General features: G+C 38.8%; 1 protein-coding gene across 1 annotated transcript in view; it reads right to left on the bottom strand.

Moving 5' to 3' along the window:
- CALD1 (caldesmon 1) overlaps window positions 1-19,623 on the bottom strand; it is a 255,661-nt gene extending 236,038 nt beyond the window's left edge. Inside the window, exon 1 of the mRNA XM_065029712.1 lies at window positions 19,528-19,623. The gene's annotated coding sequence lies outside the window, so the exon portion shown is untranslated. The remainder of the gene's footprint in view (window positions 1-19,527) is intronic.
- Window positions 19,624-23,197: the final 3,574 nt, after the last annotated feature.

Raw genomic sequence — 23,197 nt, 5'->3', positions numbered from 1 at the left:
TATTATCAATCAGTAATTTTTTCCCCTGTATGAACTTCTCTAGCACCGTATAACTAAGCAATGCATATAAGCTCCTCATAACATTTGTACACATAAACTCTTCTGCCTTCAAAAGGGATTGCTCTGTAGTATAGCATCACAAGAAGCACGTGAAAGGGAAGATAAGCTTTCATACACCTGTGAAACCCATTTTGTATTTAAATACATAAAAACTCCAAAGCTTGGGCTAAATGATAGTTGCTATCATTTAGTGGCTCAGGGTTAGAAACAGAATATTTTCAATAGGGATAAAGTTTATTCCTGGTGTGAGCCAATCATGTGCATGTTACACTGGTGAGGGTCTACTTGACAATGACAAGCAATCTTCCCACTGCATCCTGCTAACCAAAAGTGCACGGGCCTACATGTGTCAAGGAAGTCTTTTCCTCACACTTGGCATTTTTGAGTTCTCAGAGCTCCAAAATCTGACTTCCCATAAGAGAGTTCTCATGGCCAACCAGGTTCCCCTGAAACATCTTATAGATGTAGAAGGACAAAAATAAGCCAAGTTAATTTTCAGTTTAAAATTTAGTATCCTTATTACAAATCTTGTAACACAACAACAAACAGATAAGAAAAAAAAAAATATTTACTTCAGAGCAAAATTATGAAGAAAGCTTATCCTTGGCAGTTTCACCTCAGCTACCTTTCAACAAAGCAATTAGTTCTTTTATCTCTTGCTCTTGGAGGAACACAAACGCCTGCAACTTTCCACTTCTGTGTCCCACAACTCAGCAGAGCCAGCACTATCTTTGTCCCTCACCTCTTTGACCAAAAAAGTTCCTTCTCCCCTCATATCAGTTCTCTTCCTGTTGTTTTTACTCAGTTGAATTTCAATTTGAATAGCTGATTTCTGTCAGCTGTGGCTTTGAGGAGTCATGTCTTCCGACTGGATTACCAGAAAGCTCTCCAGGATCATATTTCTTCTATTCCTGTGAGTTGCTCTGAATTTCCATTGTATGCCTTACTTAGCACACTCTTTCTAGCTTCAGGCACCTTTGTAAGTTGCAACATTTTCAAGACTGGCAAAAACTTTGTAAAACATATACCAAGAGACATATCATTGTACATATGAGTTATGAGAGTCTCTTGCCTCTAAGTTTTCAGAGAGACCACACATGGTGTACTAATAATGTAGATGAAAGACCTACCAGTTACAACATTTTTTTCTATATTGTCTTCCTGTTCTCATTTTGGATCATATTCCAGAGATATTTTTGGCCCAAAATATTAGCAGAGACAAAAACATTAACAAGCATGCAAACTTCTATCAAGAGTTAAATCTTTATACAACTTTTTTCTCCAGTCAGTGGCTCAATGGTATTATCTGAAAATAAGAGAAATTACATTCATTTTTAAGCATTGAGTCAGTAGCAGAAGTGATATTAGGTCTTCAAGCTTCTTGATTTTTTCTTGGGTTAATTAAAATTTCCAGTTAGGAAAACTGATAAGAAAATCAGGCATTCAGCATTCACCCTCCCCATGAAAATCAGCTTTTCCTTTAAGAACTGCTAACTGGATGAAAACAATCACAAAAATAAGAGAGATTTTTTGTTTCATCTGAAAAAATTTCATCTGAAAAACTTTCATCTGAAAAACTTCAGAAATGTTAAGACATTGCCTTTCGTGTTTTCTAGAACAAATGCCTCAAAACACCATTCTTTTGAGGCCAAGTTTTTCATCTGACTCAGGTTTCTCATGATACACTGCATGGTGTCCCTGGTAACAAAAAGCCTGAACTACATCCTGGGGTTGTGAGAGACTGCAGAGGGCAGATGGCAGTGGTCAAATTTTAAATGAGAACTTTCCTTGGCAACATTTTTTTTTATTATTTCACTTTAAAAATTATGGTTCTGATTTTTAAAAAAAAAACTCTCAAAATAATTTTCTTGTTAAGAGTGAAATTCTTTTCATTGGCATCAGCATTTTGGGGACTGGAAGAGAAGCAGGCCACTGAAGAGATTAATATTTTCCAAGTAGCTATACTCCCCATCACATGTGCCCTTAACCAGAACTGGCTAAGCTCTAGTTAAAAAAAAAAACACACTGCCGCAAGTTAGAAAAACTATGGATTGCAGAGTTTTCTCAGTTTAATTTCACATTTAATACTAAATGCATATAAAGAAATATTAAGAGTACATTCATTGTTTCAATTATGTTAAGAAACCTGCCAAAAACTGCTGCAAAACAGTGGTATTCTTTAGATGAAAAGCTAATTATTTTAGTTAGAGTAAAAATTTAAGCCTGAGATCAATTTCCATGATGTGCCCTGACTTGCGAACTCTCATGAGGAAAATGTCTGTCCCTTTCCATTAAAGGCAGGAATGCCCTAAGAGCAATGGGATGGTACTGTGAAGGTGAGCACCACAGAACTGCCTATAAATAGACTCAACAAATACATTATTCTGGAATATATACAGTAGAGGAATAGATGAATATTCCTCTTCTTAACCACAGTGTACTGCAGTAAGTAGCTAGAGTGATCTAATGCAGACTTCATTCTACATTTATATCTGCAAGTTACTTGCAAGGTAAGAGGGGTTTTCCTTGACTTAAACCCTCAGGACTTTTGGTGTTTGTCCAGAAACTATTTCCAGCACAATTTCAATAGTACCGTGTACTGAGAGGTCTGAGTGCTTGGTACTTACCAAGGGTGAGCATGCACATGGGGCCTCCACCTGTTCAAAGAGAAGTTTTGGACTTTGTACTTTATGCTGCAAATCATGACTGCAGAGGAATTCAGAGCAAATGCATTTTCAGACCTGCTTTGCTAAGGAGTGGAAACTGGAGTGCAAAACTCAAGTTTAAAAAAATGCACATATGTGTATATGTAAATGCCTATTGTTGCATTCTGTAAAACAGGTTTCTACAAGCTGTTTTGCTCCTTGAATAGATAAATATATCATTTTCAATACTTATTATCACAGTTCACCTAAAACAGTACTTTTTTTCCCATAGAAAAACTGAATTTAGGTCCTTTTTCATAGAAACCACTGTCTTCCTGCAGGATTAAGCCCATTACATTTAAAGCTAAATTGACTGGCACCATTTAAGCAGCAGCAAAACTACTCTTGATGATTTTCCACAATAGCGATGTACCCAGAATAACTTTGATGCTAATAAAGAGGGGAGTAATCTAAAAAAGAAAAAAAAATCAGCCTACAAGCAGGATTCTGCATCAATTAAATAATTGCAGTTAATGCATACAAAAAGACAAAATAGTTTTTCATTATGTTTTTCAGGATCCCTTCCAGTCTTGACAATTTCCATTAGCGTGACACTTGTGGCGGATGTATTCAATGCCCAACCCCACCAGCCAAACCAGCAGTAGTTTGATCCAGGCTCCAGAGGAAGGAAAGGCCTGAGCCACAGCCAGGCCAGGAAACCCATAAGGAATAAGAAGGGCACACAGAACACCGATGAGTTGTGGGTGCAAGGAGTCTCATGCATACCTTTCCCACTGTGTGCAATTTGACTACGAGTCAACCACTTTATTCTATAAATATGACAGCCTGGGTGAGCCCACTCTGAGTTCTCTCTGCTAAATAAGCTGGCTATATGGCAATGGTTTTATTACTCGCAGGTCAGTGGATGAGCCCAATTTAAGTTTAATTCTAATCATTTAGCATAAGTAAACGCACAGTACATATAATGAATCATTTAGAAGTATAAGGTTGGATGGTTTTTAATATACTCTCTGCTTCATATTACTTAATAAGCTGGATTTTCTAAAATATTAAGCTGTAAAATTCTGCTCATATTTACCAAAAACAATTACAAACTACACTGAACACTTGCAAGATAAGGTCTAGTTTGCACTTCGCTGAGAAGAAAAGGATCTATTTAGACAAAACAGCACCTGTAAGGCTATGGACCATAAAAAATGTCTACAGCTGAACAAAACAAAGGCACATAAGAGATCAGCGAAAAAGATCCAATGAGAAGCAGGGAGACCCCTGGTGGACAGCAGGATGACCATGAGCCAGCACTATGCCCTTGTGGCCAAGAAGGCCAATGACATCCTGGGGTGTATTAGAAGTGGGGTGGTTAGTAGGTCAAGAGAGGTTCTCCTGCCCCTCTACTCTACCCTGCTGAGACCACACCTGGAATATTGTGTACAGTTCTGGACTCTCAGTTCAAGAAGGACAGGGAACTGCTGGAGAGAGTCCATCCCAGGGCAACAAAGATGCTGAAGGGCGTGGAGCACCTCCCTTATGAGGAAAGGCTGAGGGAGCTGGGGCTCTTGAGCTTCAAGAAGAGGAGACTGAGGGGTGACCTCATTAATGTTTACAGATATATAAAGGGTGAGTGTCATGAGGATGGAGCCAGGCTCTTCTCAGTGACAACCAATGATAAGGCAAGGGGCAATGGGTACAAACGGGAACACAGGAGGTTCCACTTAACTATGAGAAGAAACTTCTTCTCAGTGAGGGTGACAGAGCACTGGAACAGGCTGCCCAGAGAGGTTGTGCAGTCTCCTTCTCTGGAGACATTCAAAACCTGCCTGGACGCCTTCCTGTGTAACCTCATCTAGGTGTTCCTGCTCCAGCAGGGAGATTGGACTAGATGATCTTTCAAGGTCCCTTCCAATCCCTAACATCCTGCGATTCTGTGATTGCTATTGGACTGAATCATGGTATGAATGGTCGGTAAAAACACAGAAGTCCTTAGTTTTCTATACTCAGGTTGGACCTCGCACAGGTGCCCAGCTTGAGCCAGCCCTCCTGCTATTCTGCTCCAATTTGTTGTTGTTTGTTTGTTGTTTCTGAGAATTTTGTTTCCTGAAAGTCTGCTCTGCAAATGGTTATCAGACCTCTCCTGAAAGTTTGCCTCCAGAGTTCTAAAACACATACTCCAGAGCAAATGGTTATCAGGGAAGGAAGATGCCTGAAAGTTTTCTTTGCAGACAGGTACGGGGAGCTCCTGGGGAGAAGGTAAGCAGCATTTGGCTTGGCATATTTCCCCCATGCAGTAAATAAGAGGGCGAACCTGCCACTGAACTCTTTTAAGTTGCACTTTTCTTTGAGAAATTTAAAAATTGTTCTGCAGCAAGCAGAATCCTAAGTCACTCGTTTGCAACACACTGCAAAACCAACAACATTACTACAAAAATCACATCACACTGTATTTTCACAGCAGAAACAATTCCACAGAGATTAAAATAGCAAAGTAAAATGCCGTTCACTAAGGAACAGTTCCTTGCCAATTAAAGGTGGATATGCCAAGCTTCCAAAAAACTGTTTCACAATTAATTTTTCACACTTCTGTTCTATTTAGGGCTGTTACTTCAGCAAGAGATACACCACAATTACCTCCCAATTTACTTATCCTCCTACTCTGGAATGTGACACACTTGTTAAAGTGTGACACATTGCAAAAACAGTTAACAAACATATTTAAAGGGGTATTATTGGATCCATATATAGGCCTTAAGAATAGTTACATCAATTTTAAGGCAAGTTTACCCCACCAGAGGTGTATCCCACCAGATTTTTCTACTGGGACTCAGTCCCTAAAGGTCTTATTTCTGCCACTCATGCTTGCACACTCAGAAATTGCTGCAGCTCTGAAGAAGCCAGCTTTTAGGGGTGAACTGCTGCAACCAAACTCAAGTACCATGGCCTAAATGCAACCTGGAACATTCTAAAAATCCCCTATTTCAAGTATGCACAGTAGTACAATTCCAGTAGGGCTCCGAACATTTGAAATTTCCATTTTCAGTATGTTTCCAGCAGTATTCTAATTAGCAGATAGACCACCATTACCTTATCTTTGTTATTCATACTTCAAAGTATTAAAACTGAAAGCATAAATCTTCTCTTACATTCTCATGGTATTTGTTTAGCTTCTGCACTTCCTTTGGCTTGGACAGTTATAAGAGGCTGAGTTTTGTTTTGTTTCCCAGGTCTGTTTCACTTTAGGGGTATACTATTTTTTGCCAGTGTTTCCAATGAAAAGAATTCAATAACTATTTCTGCAGAGTGGTCCACATTCCATGAAAGCCAGGAAAGAGAGACTCACTCAAAACTTGGATGCAACCCATCAAATCCTTTAATATCCTGTTTTCCTTTTGTTTAACCTACAGTTGTAGTGGTCTTCAAGTATGTCAGTTAAACTGGTAAATCAGTGTGAATATCGGAAATGGACTTCTCCCAAAATCTTGTATTTGAATACTAAAATAGTGTGGAAGACATCAGATCTCAGCCTCATTTATGGAATTTGTTTTCCTACCAATGCTACAATCAACTGAATTAAACTCCCTAAGGCCGAACATTAGGCTTGAGTTCCACATCTAACAATTGTATGTGCTACACAGAATTATTGCTGTATAATTTGGCGTAAAATACAATTTACAGGCACATCATATGAGTAGTAAAATACTCCACAGCTCTCGCATACCTTTAAGGGTTGAATTTAAATTCAAAATAATAAGAGGGAGGTATTTGGAAGGAGAAGTTTCAAAATACTTGCAAAACTCCTAAAAGCCTAGGCGGTTGTGTAGGTGGGAGATACTGCCTTGTCGCTTTTCTCATGCCATTGATAGTAATTAGCAGAAACATCGACCTTACAAAATAGCTTTCCCCCTTGCCTGTATTTTAGATAGATAGACCAGAAGCTACATAGTTTTGTTCCTCCAGAAGAGAATGTTGTGATTAAGTACCCTGTCTGGGTTTTCAGATAAAGAAATATCAGACATTTATAGATACCATTTGTATTCTTTGCCTTGTTAAGGATTTTTTTTCCAAAGCATTTATTTTTGCTCAGTAATTCTTTGGGACCATTAGCATCAAGTAAAGATTATAGTGAAATATGACTACTAGTTTATGGAGACCTTTTTGCAAAAGTACTTAGTCTCAGCTGCATGATTGTATGTTGCTAACATCTAAAAGCCTAGTTTTTTTTCTTAAGAGCTTATTCATTTGACAATAAATTGTGGAAATCTTAAGCCTATTCCATTTACTATAAAGTTATTCCTCTTAAAAAAAAAAAAAAAAAAATCACAGACATCGGGTCCTCTCTAGACAGTCAAAGTGCCAAGTAAAACTGCAGCTGCTATTATGGCCAGAGCACATATCACCTCACCCTGAAGTAGCTAATGCTGCCCAGAGACTGCCAAGAGAGTGCTGGTTTTCTCTGGTTCAATATGGCAACCCAGCCATGGCAGCATGCAAACAGGTATAAAGCATCCTTAAGGGATGGGAATTACTATAAAAAAAAAAAAAAACACCAGTTTCTCCTGTCCACAGTAAAAAACAAGTCCCAATTATCAGTTATTAGCATGTCTCTAGTTTGTAAGAGATGATCTCTTGTCCTCATGCTGATTAGTAATCCATTCATTGCATCCTTTGGATGACTCAGTAGCATGTGTGATGTAGAATCCAAGTCCGCACCCCTAGCAGGTGTGCTGCTGGACACTTGATCCTATTATGTCTGGGTCTGATGATGCTGGCAACCATATTATCACCAGGCATCTACTAAAGATCTGCCAGTCTGTAAAGAATCCATGTTGCACATGTACAGACCTATTGTTTGTTTACATTTACCTTTCACGAGGAATAAACACATGGACATTACTTCTAAAGGTGGTAAATATCTGAGGCCTCTAATGATGTTGCTGCAGTAGACAGCCACCCTTGGAAGAACCCCAAACTTACAAGAAATTCCCATAAACTTCAGTAGCTTCTTACAACTGAGCTATAGAAGAGCAGCATATTAGTCAGACTACGTATTACACTTGCTTCTGATTACATGTGATTGCATATCATACATGTATTTGCAGGATTTTTTATGTTACATGTGCTTTGTTTCACAGATAGACTTTGAAATATCAGAGGTTATCAGGTCCAGAAAGTCTGTGTGTTAAAACACCTGGATTTTCTGGAACCTTACCTACACAAACTGCCCAACCCTTGACCATCACCAATGGACGTCTCTACAAAGCACTGCATTTTAGGACTAAGAGATAAATGTGATACCTGGCTTTTGTGCCACATGCCTCACCAGTACCACTCAAGCACTTGAAAGAATCATTTGCCAAATGAGTTAATAGCCCACACACTAAAAGAGGAAGCAGTTTCCCCAGCATTACCAAACAAGTCATTGTCAGGCTCCAGATAATCTGGGTTTCTAAAGAGTTCCAGACACATATCTTGGAGATTGGGCACCAGAGCCATCCCTTCCCCTGTTGACACAAAAGGTTATCTGAGATCATGCAGTTATTACTGTTCCATAAGGACAGACTATATTATCCTTAGCATGGGAATATTAAGCCAACTCTGGAGAAAGGTTGACCTTTGCAGCATTAATAAGTGCAGTGCAGTAAGTCACATCCATTGTGGTTTTTATTTTTTGTTTCCCAGAAAAAAAAAAGAAAGAAAAGAAATAAAAAAGAAAAAAAAGAGGATGAAGTCTGATGGTGAAAGGAGGGTTAGGGAGACCATACAAGAAAGAAATACTGTCGGGTAGGAAGAGACCTTTTATTATGGGTGTGTGCCTCAGTGCTGTGTTTCACAAATAATTGGAGTATGCCTCTCTCATTACTTCTTTTAATCTTAACAAGTTACCCAGAATGGACTGGTAAAACAGTGTAATGGTATTAATTTCTGCAAGAGGTAAAAATCTGCAAAAACAGAGCCATTTTTGATGAAAACCATGCTATCATTTCATTTGCTCCATTCTCTTGCTGAATATAAAATGCAATGTCACAGGAAAGCTACTTAAATACAACACTGATTATTACAGACCAGAAGGTGGTAATGGATTAGGTGGTCAGCATTTTCTGAGCAGAAAAGTTTATTTCACAAAGCTCTTAAGAATATCCTGCAGGAGATGACACAAAACTTAATTTTCATGAACTTTAACTGATAAAATATTAAGATTCTAAATAGTTTGAGTCAAAATTTTTGAAAGGACTGTAATGTTTTTCTTGGGGGAAAAAAAAAAATAAGCTGCATCTCCAAGCACAAGCATGTTGGAAGCAGAAGGAAAGGTCGGCACATCAATCATCTGCAAGCAAAAAGGATCTTCTCCCATGTGTCCAGTCCGTTATGCCTTGAACTTTATTATTGAATACAGAAAAGATTTGGCGTGCTATCCATCAGAGTTTGGAAAGTTCTGGATTATCTCCCTGATAAAATGATTGCATTTTCATGCCACCAATAAATTAAATATATATATATATATATATATATATATATATATATATGTATATATATATATCACAGAACAGGCATTAGGAGTATTCTTAATTTTATACAGTCATCTGGATATGAAGTCATGACACCAAGTCATTTTTTACAAGTACTGTGAGAATAACCAGGACGCTCTATTAACTTTACCACACAGTCTCATTACAACTTTTAAAGTACTCAGCAGAATAAAACGATAGTCACCATGAGCTCTCCAGATGCATGGGATCTTGAACAGTGAGCGTGGAAACTATTGCAGCCTGTATAAGATGGAAAGTTACAGGGACAAAATAAGGAAGGAAATGCCTTTTGGAACTTGGAAGCAGAGAAAACAGACAGCATAGTGTGCCCTCTGACTGAAAAACAAAATTCAGTCAAAAAAACCCTAAATTTTCTACGTTTCTCAAATACATTTGAAACCACATATTCCTTATATCCCAAATGCGTAACTACACAGAGGTTTAAATTGGCTCCAAACTAAACTTCAATTCATGCAAAACAAGGCTCAGGTTTGCTTGAAAACATACACAGATCTATGCTGTAAAAACCTTGACTAAGACAAGATACAGGGCTTTTCATTAAGGGAACAGCACAAGTTCAGAGGTAACTGGAATTAGGTTTCTGAGCAAAAAGGGTATCTTTTGGATTATTTAAGTATTCATCTTAGATTAAAGAAAAGGCATAGCTTTGGGAAGCAGCTATGTGGAAGTTTTGTAAACGTCTGCAAAGTTTCCTGAGAGGTAAAATTAAACAGCAAAACTATAAACTGAGTTTGCCTTTAGCTCTCCTCCCACAGCTGCCATAAGCTTATTTAATACTACGTTTGCCACCATACCAATGTAGAGGATCACACTGATGAAAATCCTAATTGCATAGCTATCGCTTCCCTGTAAAATAACAATTTGAATTCTCTAGATACATTAAAGAATGTGTGCTGCTGACTGCTAATCTCAGTTATGTTGCTATTTGGGTCAAAAGAAAAAAAAATCAACTAGCTACATACAGATGTCAGAGTAAATCCTGGTGAAATATGGCAGGCCTTTTGCACACTTCTATGTCTTCCATCAGCTCTCTGCTTTCCTTTGACAACACAATGGAATTTTTGGGAAGCAGAGAACAGATATCTTAATCTAATTGAGATTTCAAACTTTTGCAGCAGGGACTGTGTGTTGCAATACACAAGGAGATTGGCAGAAAATCTGAAAGTACATCAGTGTAAATCCTACTCCTTCAAGTAAAAATTATGTCATCACCATCACGAAATAGAGATAAACTTCCTAAAATGAACTCCTCCATCTTGAGCTGCTGTTGGATTTTCTGTCTTCCTGAAGTGTCCGTCTAGGCTGTAAATTCCTCAAAAGAGGAAACACTTATCTTTAGCAGTAAGAAGAGACTGCCAAGCACATGAACTTTCTTAAGTAATATACACACTGAGCACAGTCAAACAAAGTATGTGTATGTATGCATCTCCACCACATCCAACTAGATATACTATTGAATAATGGTCTATTTTGAGTAGATACATGAAAGTTTTATTGTTTTCTATGCAACTTCCAAGAAGTATTTCCAGCAGGACTTCCAAGCAACTGGCTCGTTCCCAGAACTCCTGGAAAACCCTTTCTTCCTGCAGCATGCCAGAAAGCACTTCGGTATGAGCATAGATTCCCCTACAAACTAAGCAGTCAGAAATGGAGCACAAGCAAAAAAATGTTCAGAGTGAAGCTCACAAGACTACGCAATATTCTTCTAGAGGCTCCAAAGAAGCCCTTTTCTACAATGAATACTTGAAGCCCAGGTGAAGTGAGTGAAGCTTTGGAGAAATTATTTGATTAGCTGAAGAAGAGTCAGATGGGGTTTGAGGAATTTTCTCTTTGTCATGGATGTGGGAATCCTCCACAGGCATTCCTAGAGTGCCAACGTAAAGGCTGAAACTCTCTTATGACATATCCTAATAGGTCAACACACTGGTTCCTTTTATCACCTCTCAAAACAGAGTGCCTTCTGGGCACTCTCCATGGTTCATCTGCGAATAGGACAGCAAGCCAGGGAGAAGTGGTATCAGTGAGAAGAAAGTACAATTCTCTCACAGATCAAAGAAAAACTGGGAAAAGTTTTTCCAGAACACAACACAACATAGGACATGTCACACTTCTGTCGTGATCAACAGGGTGGAAACAATATGCAGCCTTGTGAGAAACTTTGGACCTACCTCACGTGGGTTTGGAGGCGAGCCTAAGACTTTTGAGGTACATTAGGCTCACTGCATACATACAGCAGCTGGTTTGACCATAGTCAATAGCTCTCAATACTTCCAGAGCAGCTGACTCATTGCACAGAAGCTGTGCAGTCAGCCTGGTTTTGTGCCATGGAAATGTCCACCATTTCCAGACATACAGCAGAATGAGGGCAGCACTCTGGCCAAATATAGAAAACTCTCAGATTACACTGGAGTTTCTGAGAAGAGAGAGAATGAAAGATGAGAAGACAAGTTCAGGGAAACTCAGAGGTACAGTAGCTGTAACTGGAACTCACTCGACTTTTTTCCCTAAAAGTTTTAGTTCTAGTGCGTCAGCGTTTTCCTACAAATCAAAGCATCTGTGCATTGGCTGTCTTTTAAATGTTGCATTCATTGTCATTGTCACAGAGCAAACTACAAGGCTGCAGACAACCTACCTATCAGGTCATCAGTGATAATATGGCAAAAGAAGATTTGTGATTTGTGTTCCTCTGGTGTCACGCACCTTGAGTCCAGCCACAGATGCTTAATTTGTGCTGATGGCACCTGGATTCCCATGCAGGTTTGTATATTCGTGCTGTGTTGGTTTGCATGCTCAAGTGTGATCTTATGTGTTAACTCCAACATGGTGCATGCACTATACACAGAACTAAAGGATGTTCTGCAGCAGTGATTACAACTAGGTTCCCTGGCTACTGCCTAAAATCAAATCAGAGTTTGTTTTCTCATCTCTTATCATAAATCATTCTTGAAGTGGCTGCCAAATAAATGAAAGAGAACACTAAAAACATACAGAAATAAAAACATTCACCAAGGAAGATAAATAAATCTTCATTGCAATTAGACTAAAGCAAGGACCCACCCAGAACAGCTAGCAATTCCCCCAAGAAGTTTTCTTTCCATGTAAAGCTTTTTCTACACCCAGGGATTTCTTTAGATAGGGCATCCCCACAAAAAAACCCACAAAGTTCCCAGGTTCTTGAAGCACTTAGCCATTTCCCAACACTCTCAGTTATTTAAACAATTTTTCATGCCCCTTTCACCACATGCAGTCTTTCACCCTTTCTTTCCTTCTTTCCCTGGTGAGTTTTTCCTGCTGCATGGGGCTCAGGTCCTGTTTCCAGAAAGGAGATACTGGAATCAGCTCTTGTGCTGCCCTGGCATGAAAGTGCAGCTCTCCTTTTAAGCCTTGTCTTTGACCTAAACATGCAGTTGCAATATTATTTGAATGGCACAACTTGATGAACACCACTGCAATGCTCATAGCTTTTAAGAACTACATCAGAAGGCACTTCATACCTCCCTAGCTCAACAAAAATCAAAACCACATCTATCAAAAATGTAAAATCGTATTTATTTTTATATATATACACAATCTCCTACCAGTTAAAGTAAAATTACTTCTCAAGCTCAAAGTTGAAAACAGATGACAAGTACAGCACTGAGCATCTGATAATGTTTTGGTAGCACAGCTAAAACTGCTTATAAACACTGTTTTAGGATCTTTCTCTCACCCACTCCTGCATATTGAAAATTCTCCAAGCTAGAACTTCTGAAGTTCTCATCAGTTATTTTTCCTGCCGTTGCCCGGTCATATTGAGGGCTTGTTTTCTTTCAGGACAGACATTCCCCGCTGTGCTTTTCCTGGTTTTAGGCTATTTTTAATATTTACTTTCCATTGCTATAGCAACAGAGAATCACAGATGGTAAGAGTTAAAATTATGCCACAGGAGACATTTATCATCATAGCTTTGTATAATGTGAGCTCTTGTTCTCCGAAATTTTCCCCATGCTGGACACTCCCCTGTTTATTTTATGATGGCTATGCTAATGAATGCATATGCCTAGTGAATGATATAAGCCTCTCAAATTTATCAGCACACGTTTGATGTGATTGCATTAATGAGAAAGTGGCAATGTTTATTCCTTTCCTTTTCTCACCACTACTGAAGGAGCCAGACTTCTGATACTAGATTTCATCTTTACCTCAGTCCACAAATAAATCACATTCATTTCAGTGGTGCCAAGTTAAAAAAAAAAAAGGTATCTAGTACCATCAAGGTGACCGGCATCCAGGCTAGGTTACTAAGATACATGAGCACTTTATGCAACTACAGCCCCTCTGACGAATCACTTATGTTCCAGTAATCTAGTCATTCTAGGAAGGATTCAACAAAATATAAGAACAGTGATCTGTATCTTCGATAATGTGGTATTCATCTGCGTAACCCAAGTCTGACATGTAGAAAATACTGGACTTGTGGTCACTTAACATCTCAGAACATCAGCCCAACTTTCTATACTGACTTTGGAAAATATTGGCAATTGCTCTTCTGCTTTTCATGAATATTGGGCCAGCTGATTCAGTTTTAATTGTCGTCCAAGGTGGGAATATTTGGTTAGCAATAACACTAATATATTTTCCCTATGAGTTTTCAAAAGCTCATTTCAATGGCATGTATTCAGAGACAAAGTTCCCTACCAAAAAGGTGAGATGATTCCTTGGAGCAAATCACCAGCAAGACAACCAGAGTTCAGCCATGCCAGTCTCCCTGGGAATCCCCATAACATCCCCTGAGAGAGACCAGGAGGATACACAGCAAAGTTCTGTGGGTCTCCCCAGCTTTGTCAGTTACTATGGTTCAAATACATGCACACAAAACATACATCAAATTCTCCCTTTAAGACTAAAGCAGCTTGCTGTAACATGGCAGCTTCAAGATAAAAAGGAAAATTTTGGTTCATAACATCTCAAGTACCAGATAGCTTCAACTATGTTTAATCTCTTCATTCTCTTAAAAAAGTGTTAGAATTACTTTTCATAAAATAATGGAAAAAATAGTCATTGCCAAGCTGGAAACAAATGATCTGGAATGGCAGAAATTGTTATTCAAAGGCGATAGATGAAAAAAAAAAAAACAGAAAAAAAAAAAAAAGCAACACCACAAACACACACACAAACAAACAAAAACAACAACCAAAAACCAACCAACCAACAACAACAACAAACCACAACCAAACAAAACCCTCATATATGTACAAAAAGTCAGTGGGTCACTCATAGACTGTTTTCCAGAACAGATGACTTTGGGTGATACCCATACTGTCTGCTGGGAACAACCAAGGACAGGAGGAAGGAAAAAGTATGCAGTGGATTCTATTTGGGGATCATAAAAGAGTGATTTTAAGAAAAAGATGTGCTGCAAAATCTTTACTGCTGCAGATCCACAAAACAACAGCAACAAAACGTCATGTAATGTTTGGTTTCCAGGTTAAATTTGTTTGGTCGATAAGCTCAGTAGAGCATTTTATTTCTACAGTCAGAGCCACTGATAAAAAAGAGTTGTCATTTAAAAGACTTGAAGTGTTTTCACAGAGGTATTCCTCAAATGTTGAAGCACTGCCTGAACGGGTGGCATAGCACAGGTAAAATGCTTGAACCTGAACATCTCTGTGTGTAAAGGTCAAACAGCTTCAAAGGGATGACCCAAATGAGGAAACAGGTTATTATATGGAGCGTTTGGTTCCTTAACTGATTTAGTGGCAGTTCTGTTGCACAGTGTTGCAGCCATTACACAGATACCACAGGGAACTTAAGTATGATCACAAACACTTTCAGAAGATCTCCACAACAACTACCTTAATCCATTCCAAAGAGTCTCACCTTTCTGTGGCTCTTCACCTTGTGTGCCAGTTTGCAAATGTGCAGGTACTTGCCCTCGCACTGAACAAGACACCAGGTAACGCTAATTCAAACGTTTATGTTCTTGACCACTTTACTCTCAGCACTTTTTTGCCTTCCAGTCTTCCAACAAAAATCCAAGCATCTGACTGTGGGGAAAACACATACATAAAAATACTAGGCAGAAGCAGTTTCCATAATTTTTGGACAAATGTATCTGTTGGGCCATGTCTGGGTATTTAGGGATGAAAGTAGCATGAGGTAATCCCTGTACTAAGTGGTTTAGTTGAAGGTTCAATAAAGCCTTTCATTCTGACTAAGAAATGTAAGATACTGGACCAATTTTAAAACATACACTGATGTAAACCATACATGTCTCCCTCTGTGATTCACATTTACATAAATGTTTCATTCATGCATCTTTCCTAACTCTCATTGTGCACACACTCGTCACTGAGGATCTCAGACTGCAGAGAGCAAGAAGCCCTACTGGGCAGATTTTTTTTATTATTTTTTTTTTTTTTAAGCAAAACAAACAAACAAGCAAAAAAACCCCACCACTAAATCATTTTTCCAAGCATATTTTAGAGTTTCTTGTCATATGCCTGTGACTTGAAGAAGGCATCAATTATGGAATTTAGCAGTCCTCTGTAGATGAAGAAATAAATGGCAATTTTGGCATACTGTATACTGATAAGGAACTTAAACTATTTTTTATTTCTTTTGGCTAGTTGCTATGCATTTCTTCATTAAGGGATGCCAAGCCCAAGTAATTCCTTCCATATAAGGGGACCGGGAGATTGCTGTTCCCAGGATCTGTTTTTCCTTAAAATGAGCCAGCTGTGCAGAACTGATATTTTATACACACAGTTTACTCCAAGTCCACAAGACTGACAGGTTGCCTATGTAGTCAGATGAGAGCCCAAACACACCAGATAGTGTCAGCAGAATGTGCAACACAAGCTTGTTCCCCTCTGCCAATATGCCCTGGGAACTAGTAGTGTGGCACAGCTAATTGCATTGTAGGTGTAGGTAAAAGGTATTGGGGGAAGCAGAGGAACAGATTCACTCCTCAACTGGAAGATGACAAAGATCACTCACCTGAAGCAGGCTAGGATATAGGTAATTAATCCTAATGATCCATCAGAAAAATTATTGGGCTCTTGATAGCCTCCGAAGAGAAAGACTAGAAAAAGCTATGCTGTCTTATCACAGACTTGTAGAGATCACCCCAAGCTCCACAGCCATCCAGACCTATGATTTTAACTGTACATAGAAATGTCTCCTCTTAAAATAACTTTGTTGAAATGGCATCCTAGGAAGACTCCTGCTCACAGGTTTCCAAATCCACTGCAGGCTGCTTGCCCTAGGAAGGAGCATACTTAGGTAACACACACAACACCCACTACCAAGCCTGCAAACCCAGCTCATGAGCCAGTGGTCAAGTTAAGGTCCCTCCTTCTCAGGTGCCCACAGATGTTTTAAATTCCAGATAAGGTCTTCAGCCTCAGTGACTTCCACAGCTGACCACATGGAAATACATCAGCACCATCACCATTAATGAGTGAGAGGAAGGTTCCTTTTCTCTCCACTCACTGACTTCTGCAGAGTAAGCAGAAATTAATAGGGGAAAAAAGATCCAACTTATTGGTTTTAAAGTGAAGAAATCCTATACAGGTACAGGAAACTAATCCATGTGAGAGGAAAATGTAGAGCTTAATGCATTTTCTTATCAGAAAATACCATTTAAATCTCTTTGTGGTTTTGGACGAGAATGAATTCTCTGGCAGAAAATTGCCACGCCAGTAGATTGGTGTCCTAAAGACCTAGGATCCCCTTTTTGGGGAGCAGAGATGCTTATGTGATTCACCATGCTGCTTCAGTGGCCCGTATGTCAAATAAGTACAAAAAAGTATTTTAACAACTTCATAAGGGAATGGTGTTTCCTAAGTGTCTCTGAAGCCAGACCTGTCCAAGAACTTGGGTTCTACCACTGCAGAGCAACTATTACGGCATCTATAATTCATCAGGAAAGAGAGGTCAATAAGAAAAATTCACATATCTATTTCAGTCTATAACCAGTCAAAACACAGGCTGAAACAAAAACATAGGAAAATGGGGCAAAGAAGGCAGTATGTATACGGTGGTTTTAAAAATTTTACTTGGTCATCAAGAGAACTGCAATAGAACTGGAATATAATTCTCTAGACATATACGTTGTTCCCTTGCTAAATCCAAACTGAATCTGTTTAACAAAACACACTTGTTCAGGATGAGTGATACATTATTTAGCCAGAGCTTTCTTTCAGTTTGTTGAGGGACAAGGGGAACATTCCACCACCACATACAGCTTTCAAGAGCAACTTTCAAACAGCATTTTTGACACATTTTCACTTTAATATAGTACATGCACTGAGTGAAAGATGCTATTAATGGTGATACTGCCAAAGGCCCTCATCCAGCATGTATTAAAGCCAAAAGGAAGACTCCCACATCACACAGCAGATTCTGAATAAAGGCCACCGTGGTTGGATATGCATGATACATCCTTTCAGTCTTTACTTGTTGAAATATAGAAGCTTGGGAGGAGGTTGCACAGCCCATATGATCTTTTTTTTTTTTTTTTTGCACTTCCAACAGCTCAGTAACTGCTCTGCAAACACAATAAAAGTAATGTGGCCAAAGACATTGGTACTACATATATTTTCTAAGTTATATATAGAGCACGTTCTGTGTGTTTTCATTGCTTAGGACAACATCTTCAAGGAAAGGCAGACGGACAAGGCCCCTTTTTAAGCATTTGTTAGTGATTTTTTTTTTTTTTTTCAATGTCCAAAGGGTTCAGGAAACCTGAGTTTTGCAAGTTTATTACTGTTAGAGTAAAACAAGTTCTTCCAAGTTTTGCTCCAGAGTAGATTTCCCCCAAATTCTTGCCAGACACAAATGCGATCTGTTTGTGCCCAGTGCAGCTGGTAACACATTTGTTTTCACTGAAATAATGGAAAGGCAAAGGAGAAATTAAAAAATAACAAAGTCAGACTGGTGCCATACTTCAAGCAGAGTTGAAAGTATTTTGGTAGCTGAGAAAGCAGTTACTATGTTGAGATATACTTTAAAATCCTTGTAGGTAGAAGCACTGCAAAACATCAAATTTCAGGAAAACAAGCTATCGATTATGAGCTAACTATTTATTATATTTCAGCTTAAAGTAGCTTCCTTCTTAGGATATTTCATCAAAGACAAATGTTATAACTAACTCTCATTTCTAAAGTTCAGAGGTTCTGTAGTTGTGTGCATAACTAATTTATCATTAACAATTACTTTTCCTTTGTACATACAACTACAGCCATGGTTTAACTCAAAGTGTTATCACAAGCTGTCGAGGGTAGGTGATCCCACTGAGTTAGTCTACCCTGCCTTTAATGTATTACAACAGTATTTGTCCCACAGCACACTTCACCTCTTGCTTCACTAGTAACGTACTCAATTTGTGCCCTGAATATTCCTCTTACTATTCTGCATTCAGGAAGAAAGTGACCAACGTAACATTGCTACATTTGTATTGCCCACAATTACTGAGAACTTGAAATATTAATATAATTTATTTCATTTAGCAATACCTGCCCACAGGAAGCTGCTAAACTGCTCTTAAAATTGTGGAAACCAATCTCCAAAGTAGAAAAGGCAAATGGTCCCATATCCACAATTAGAGTTATGAACAGAGGAAAGGAAGAACCTATTGAACTACTATTTTATTTTATTTTATTTTATTTTATTTTATTTTATTTGTTTTTTTATTTCATTTCATTTTAAATGCAAGCAGTTTTTTACATATGGGATGAATCATCTTACTAGAATGCTAAATTGTTACATCCTCTCCAGGTAATGGAATAATCATAGTGAAACAGAATCACATTAAGAAGGAGATTGAGAAAACTGCTTTGCAAAACCATCAAAAACCAGTAAGTCAACTACAGAAAGGCCATAAACAGAGTTGAATTTGCATATTTCACAGTTTTCAAGTTTCCTCTCTTTTGAAGGCTTGATTGTATATCAAATGTAACCTTCCCTATGAATTTGTTGCAAGTGTTTACCTGTGTTATTTTAAATATATATTAGAAAAATTACCAAGTAAATGCACAACCAGCTAAGAAAGCACATGGAATGGGGAGCAAAGGAAAAAAGTTAAATAATCCAAGCTTCAAAAGAGGGCAAAGAGACTCTACTGTAGAGTCACAGGGTCAACTTCTGTCTGGGACAAGGGAAGCTTCAGCAATCCCAGATATTCACATATCCCTGAAAGCATATTATCTGCTGTTCCTAAAGGCAGCAGTAATAAATAAGAAGCTGTATCTAAGGATGAGAAAGGAGGATTTACTTACAACAGCTCCTGCTTCGTCCTAAGTAGTTATTCCACAACTGTCAGCTACAATTTTGTCTTGTTGCATCTGATGCTGTCCATTCACAGAGGTGTTAGCAGACTAGACAGACTACTAGCCTGATCCATAATGACAACTCATACACTCCAATGGAAACAAAACAAGTCATTGCATAAGCAAGAGCACTACTGAAGGCCAACTATTTATGGGTTATAGCCCACACCCCTAAACTTCCCTTCCCAGCACCACAGCTTCTTCATCCCTAGTTCCATAATAGTGTCAGCCCTCATTTCTTACTTCACTTGCAAATTCACTTCCCCATGCCTGGGGAACAAACATTTTAGCTTCTTCATCTCTTGATGTGGTCCCTAGCCACCAATCATCCAAGGGACAGCATCCAATGGAGCAGAATGGGCTGAGTGACCACCTCAATCCTAGGCTGACCAGACAGCTGGCTGAACAAATCAAACAAATAAACCTCACGTTCATGATGCTGTATGTGTTGTCTTCAGTCATCTCATATACAGATGCTGAGTTTTGTTTTGTTTCCTTCTAAAAACAAAACAAAACAAGGGATATTGAACTTGCCATCTCTGGCCAGATTCAACTACATTTAACCAAGAGGCTTGCAGGAAAGCAGAGAGATTAATAGAGAGACTGCTATCAGCTGAGCACCCTCTTCAGCATATTAGAAAGCAAATTTTAAAACAAATTCCTACCTTCTTCAAAAAGAAAGCCTACATACCCATTTTGGATCATCTAGAGACTCAAACTCCTGCCTCAAAATTAAGACCTGCAAATCTTAGTGAGACTTTTTTTCACTGTAAACCCCTTTCAGCAACCTGTAACTCTGGTGAGGTCCCTGAGGCCCACGTAGCATGGGGGCACAGCCCCAGCTCTACTGGGGGAGTCCCCAGATACGCAGTGGGAGGCCAGACACCTGGTCCACCCCTCCAATACGCCACAAAGGTTTGAGCTGCCAAATCAAGTGGGTTAGCAGCCCAGTCCTGGAAGCACAGCAACTGAGACAACCATGGATAACAAATGCGAGTTGAGAAAAGGTATGACAGCAGCTCAGGGACTGCTGGTGCATGGAGGCAACACAGGGTGCTCTGGCTTCACAGCTGAATAGCACCTGGCTGTGGTTCACACTGTATTGTACTTCAGTGGAAGGTCCTTGATAAGTACAATTTGTGCCTTCAATTTTTTACTTTGTAAGATACCCTGGGTAAGGGCAGGTAGTTCAAGGCTGTGAATTAACTTTTAGATCCAGCTCCATCCATGCAGGATGGCTCCCTGAACCTTTGCTAACACTACTCCCTAGTCCACGGCTGTTCAAGAGATTCAGGTTATCGAAGGACAGGTGTTTCCACTGTTTAAACTAACCTGACTCACTGAACTGAAACAGATCACACAGGCATTCTACCCAACAGGTACAGAGCTGGTGATCTCCACCGAACCATCACCACTGATTCTGGAAGATGATGCCTGTGTCCCAGTTTTCAAAGCTGTTTGGCAGTGTGTCCACACAATCGCCCAAGTATCTGGTTATCCCCATGTTTGTTTTTTTTATTCCTAGACTTAAAAACTAGGTCACAACTTCCTCACAATATAGTTGTTCATTATTTAAAACAGATTATTCCCCCTGTTACCTATGGATTTAAAACCAGCTTATACGGATTATGTCTTCCTCTAGGCAATTTGAACATTCATCTTACCTGAAGGACATAATAGGAAGGAAAAATCTTTTGTGTTGTAATTATTACATATGCGTAGTTTTAAGATTAAAAGTTCTGATTCCCTGTCCACATGGACACCATGTGTGTAAGGAAATGCTTTAATTAAATTCATTGAACTACAATGTGAGCCATAGTTTAAATAACAGAAAAATCAGATATTGAATTTCCAAGGATATTTTGTAATTGGAATGAGAGCAGCTGCCAAAAAATGAAAAAGCTTGAGGGCAAATAGAGTCTATGGGTTTGGGCAACAGCAGGTAAGCAGAACCCTGGATCTGAGATTGATTACATGGGTTTGTCTAGTATGAAAAGAGAGAGACTAGAGAATAAATGAAATACTCTGCAATAAAACACAGGTGTAAAAAAAAAATACCAGACTCTGAACACACTCTATTGATAAGATGAAAATAGCATAGTCGTCTCCTGTGAGGACACATCCTCCTGTAGTTAGATTAGGAGAAACAGAAACACCCTGTTTTGTAAGTGGGGTTTCAAGAAGTTAGAATTGGTTCAGGTAGAACTACTTGTCATTTGATTAAACTTTGTTTAATTTTAGCTAATTCTTGGGAGAAGATTCCATTACATCTGTGTGTGCTTGGAGTAAAAATCAGGCTACAAATGCAAGTGGTTTAGGGAAGCCTTCATTCAGTTCTATAGTACTTGTATAACTGATTGGATGATGTTCCCAGTGTAAACGAGCCTTGGAAGTCAGGATTCGCACAATTTGCTCCTGCCATTGAAAACATCTACTGCATTATTTGGGCAAGCTTCCTGGCCATCTGAGGTTCCTCCATTCTCATTTTAAGCAAAATCAGCTCCTCCTGTCCTCACAGGATGCTGAGCAATGGAGAATTGTCAACGCCTTCAGATATCATGGCACAGAGGCAGCAAGAGTACAAAACTGAGAAGGGCAGAAAACACCATGGCATAAAGACTGCTAGGACAAAATACTGGGAAAACATTTACCCATCAGATATACATGATGCTAAACAGAGAAATAAAGTCTTTTTTATTGTCCAAAACTACAGCTTAAAATTAAGACAATACTATGCTGAAGTATCAGACCCAGCCCTATCTCTTAGTTCTGGAGCAACCACTGCTAACTCAGTAAGAACATAACCGTATGTATGAAACAAAAGAATGTGAATGAAACCTTCAAACCAAATTCCCGTAAGCTACTCTAGCATCAACTATGAATATTTTAAGAGGTCCATTGTTCTACCTCAAAGTCAGAGAGTTTAATAACATTTTATTTCAAATTTTTCAATAATTGGCAATATTTTGAGAGCACCTGGAGACAAAAGCTCATGTGAGAATTACAGGCTTCTTTAGAAAATTTGACCTTACTAGTGCTGCGGGGGAAAAAAAAAACAAACAACAACCCCCTTCTCCCCCCCACACCAAAACAAACAAGCAAACAAACCAACCACAAAACACACACACACACACACACACACACACAAAAAAAAAAAAAAAAACAAAAAAAAAAACACCACCCTTATCATGGCACCAAAGGTTCACAAATGAACAGAAAAAAAAAATTGATAACTCAATATTTCTCTAAGTCTCATTATCTTAAGCGAGGTACAATGTTCAGTGGTGTCAATATTGGGTAAGCTCACTGTCACACCTACCCTTTCTACATTTCATCTCAGACCACAGAACCGGGCTCAGATCTAGATTTGGATTTTGAACCCAGAAATCCGGTAATTATAAGATTTAATCAGGTCTACCACGCAGTTGTGAACCATCTTCAGTGAACCAAGAAGAGTCCTTTACAGTTGAGCAATCTACTGCAAAATAGTATAAAAAATCTGATGTCTTCTAAAATTAAGCATGATAGTTTCAAGCCCAAACAGTTGTCAAAATAAACCAGAATATGCATAATTATATCATAACACAAAAGGCAACCTATGTATTATTTTCCTGAGGTA

This window comes from Columba livia, chromosome 1 (assembly GCF_036013475.1).
Source record: "Columba livia isolate bColLiv1 breed racing homer chromosome 1, bColLiv1.pat.W.v2, whole genome shotgun sequence".
Lineage (NCBI taxonomy): Eukaryota > Metazoa > Chordata > Aves > Columbiformes > Columbidae > Columba > Columba livia.
The sequence above is the reverse complement of the archived record's forward strand: the minus strand, read 5'-3'. Positions and strand labels throughout refer to the sequence as shown.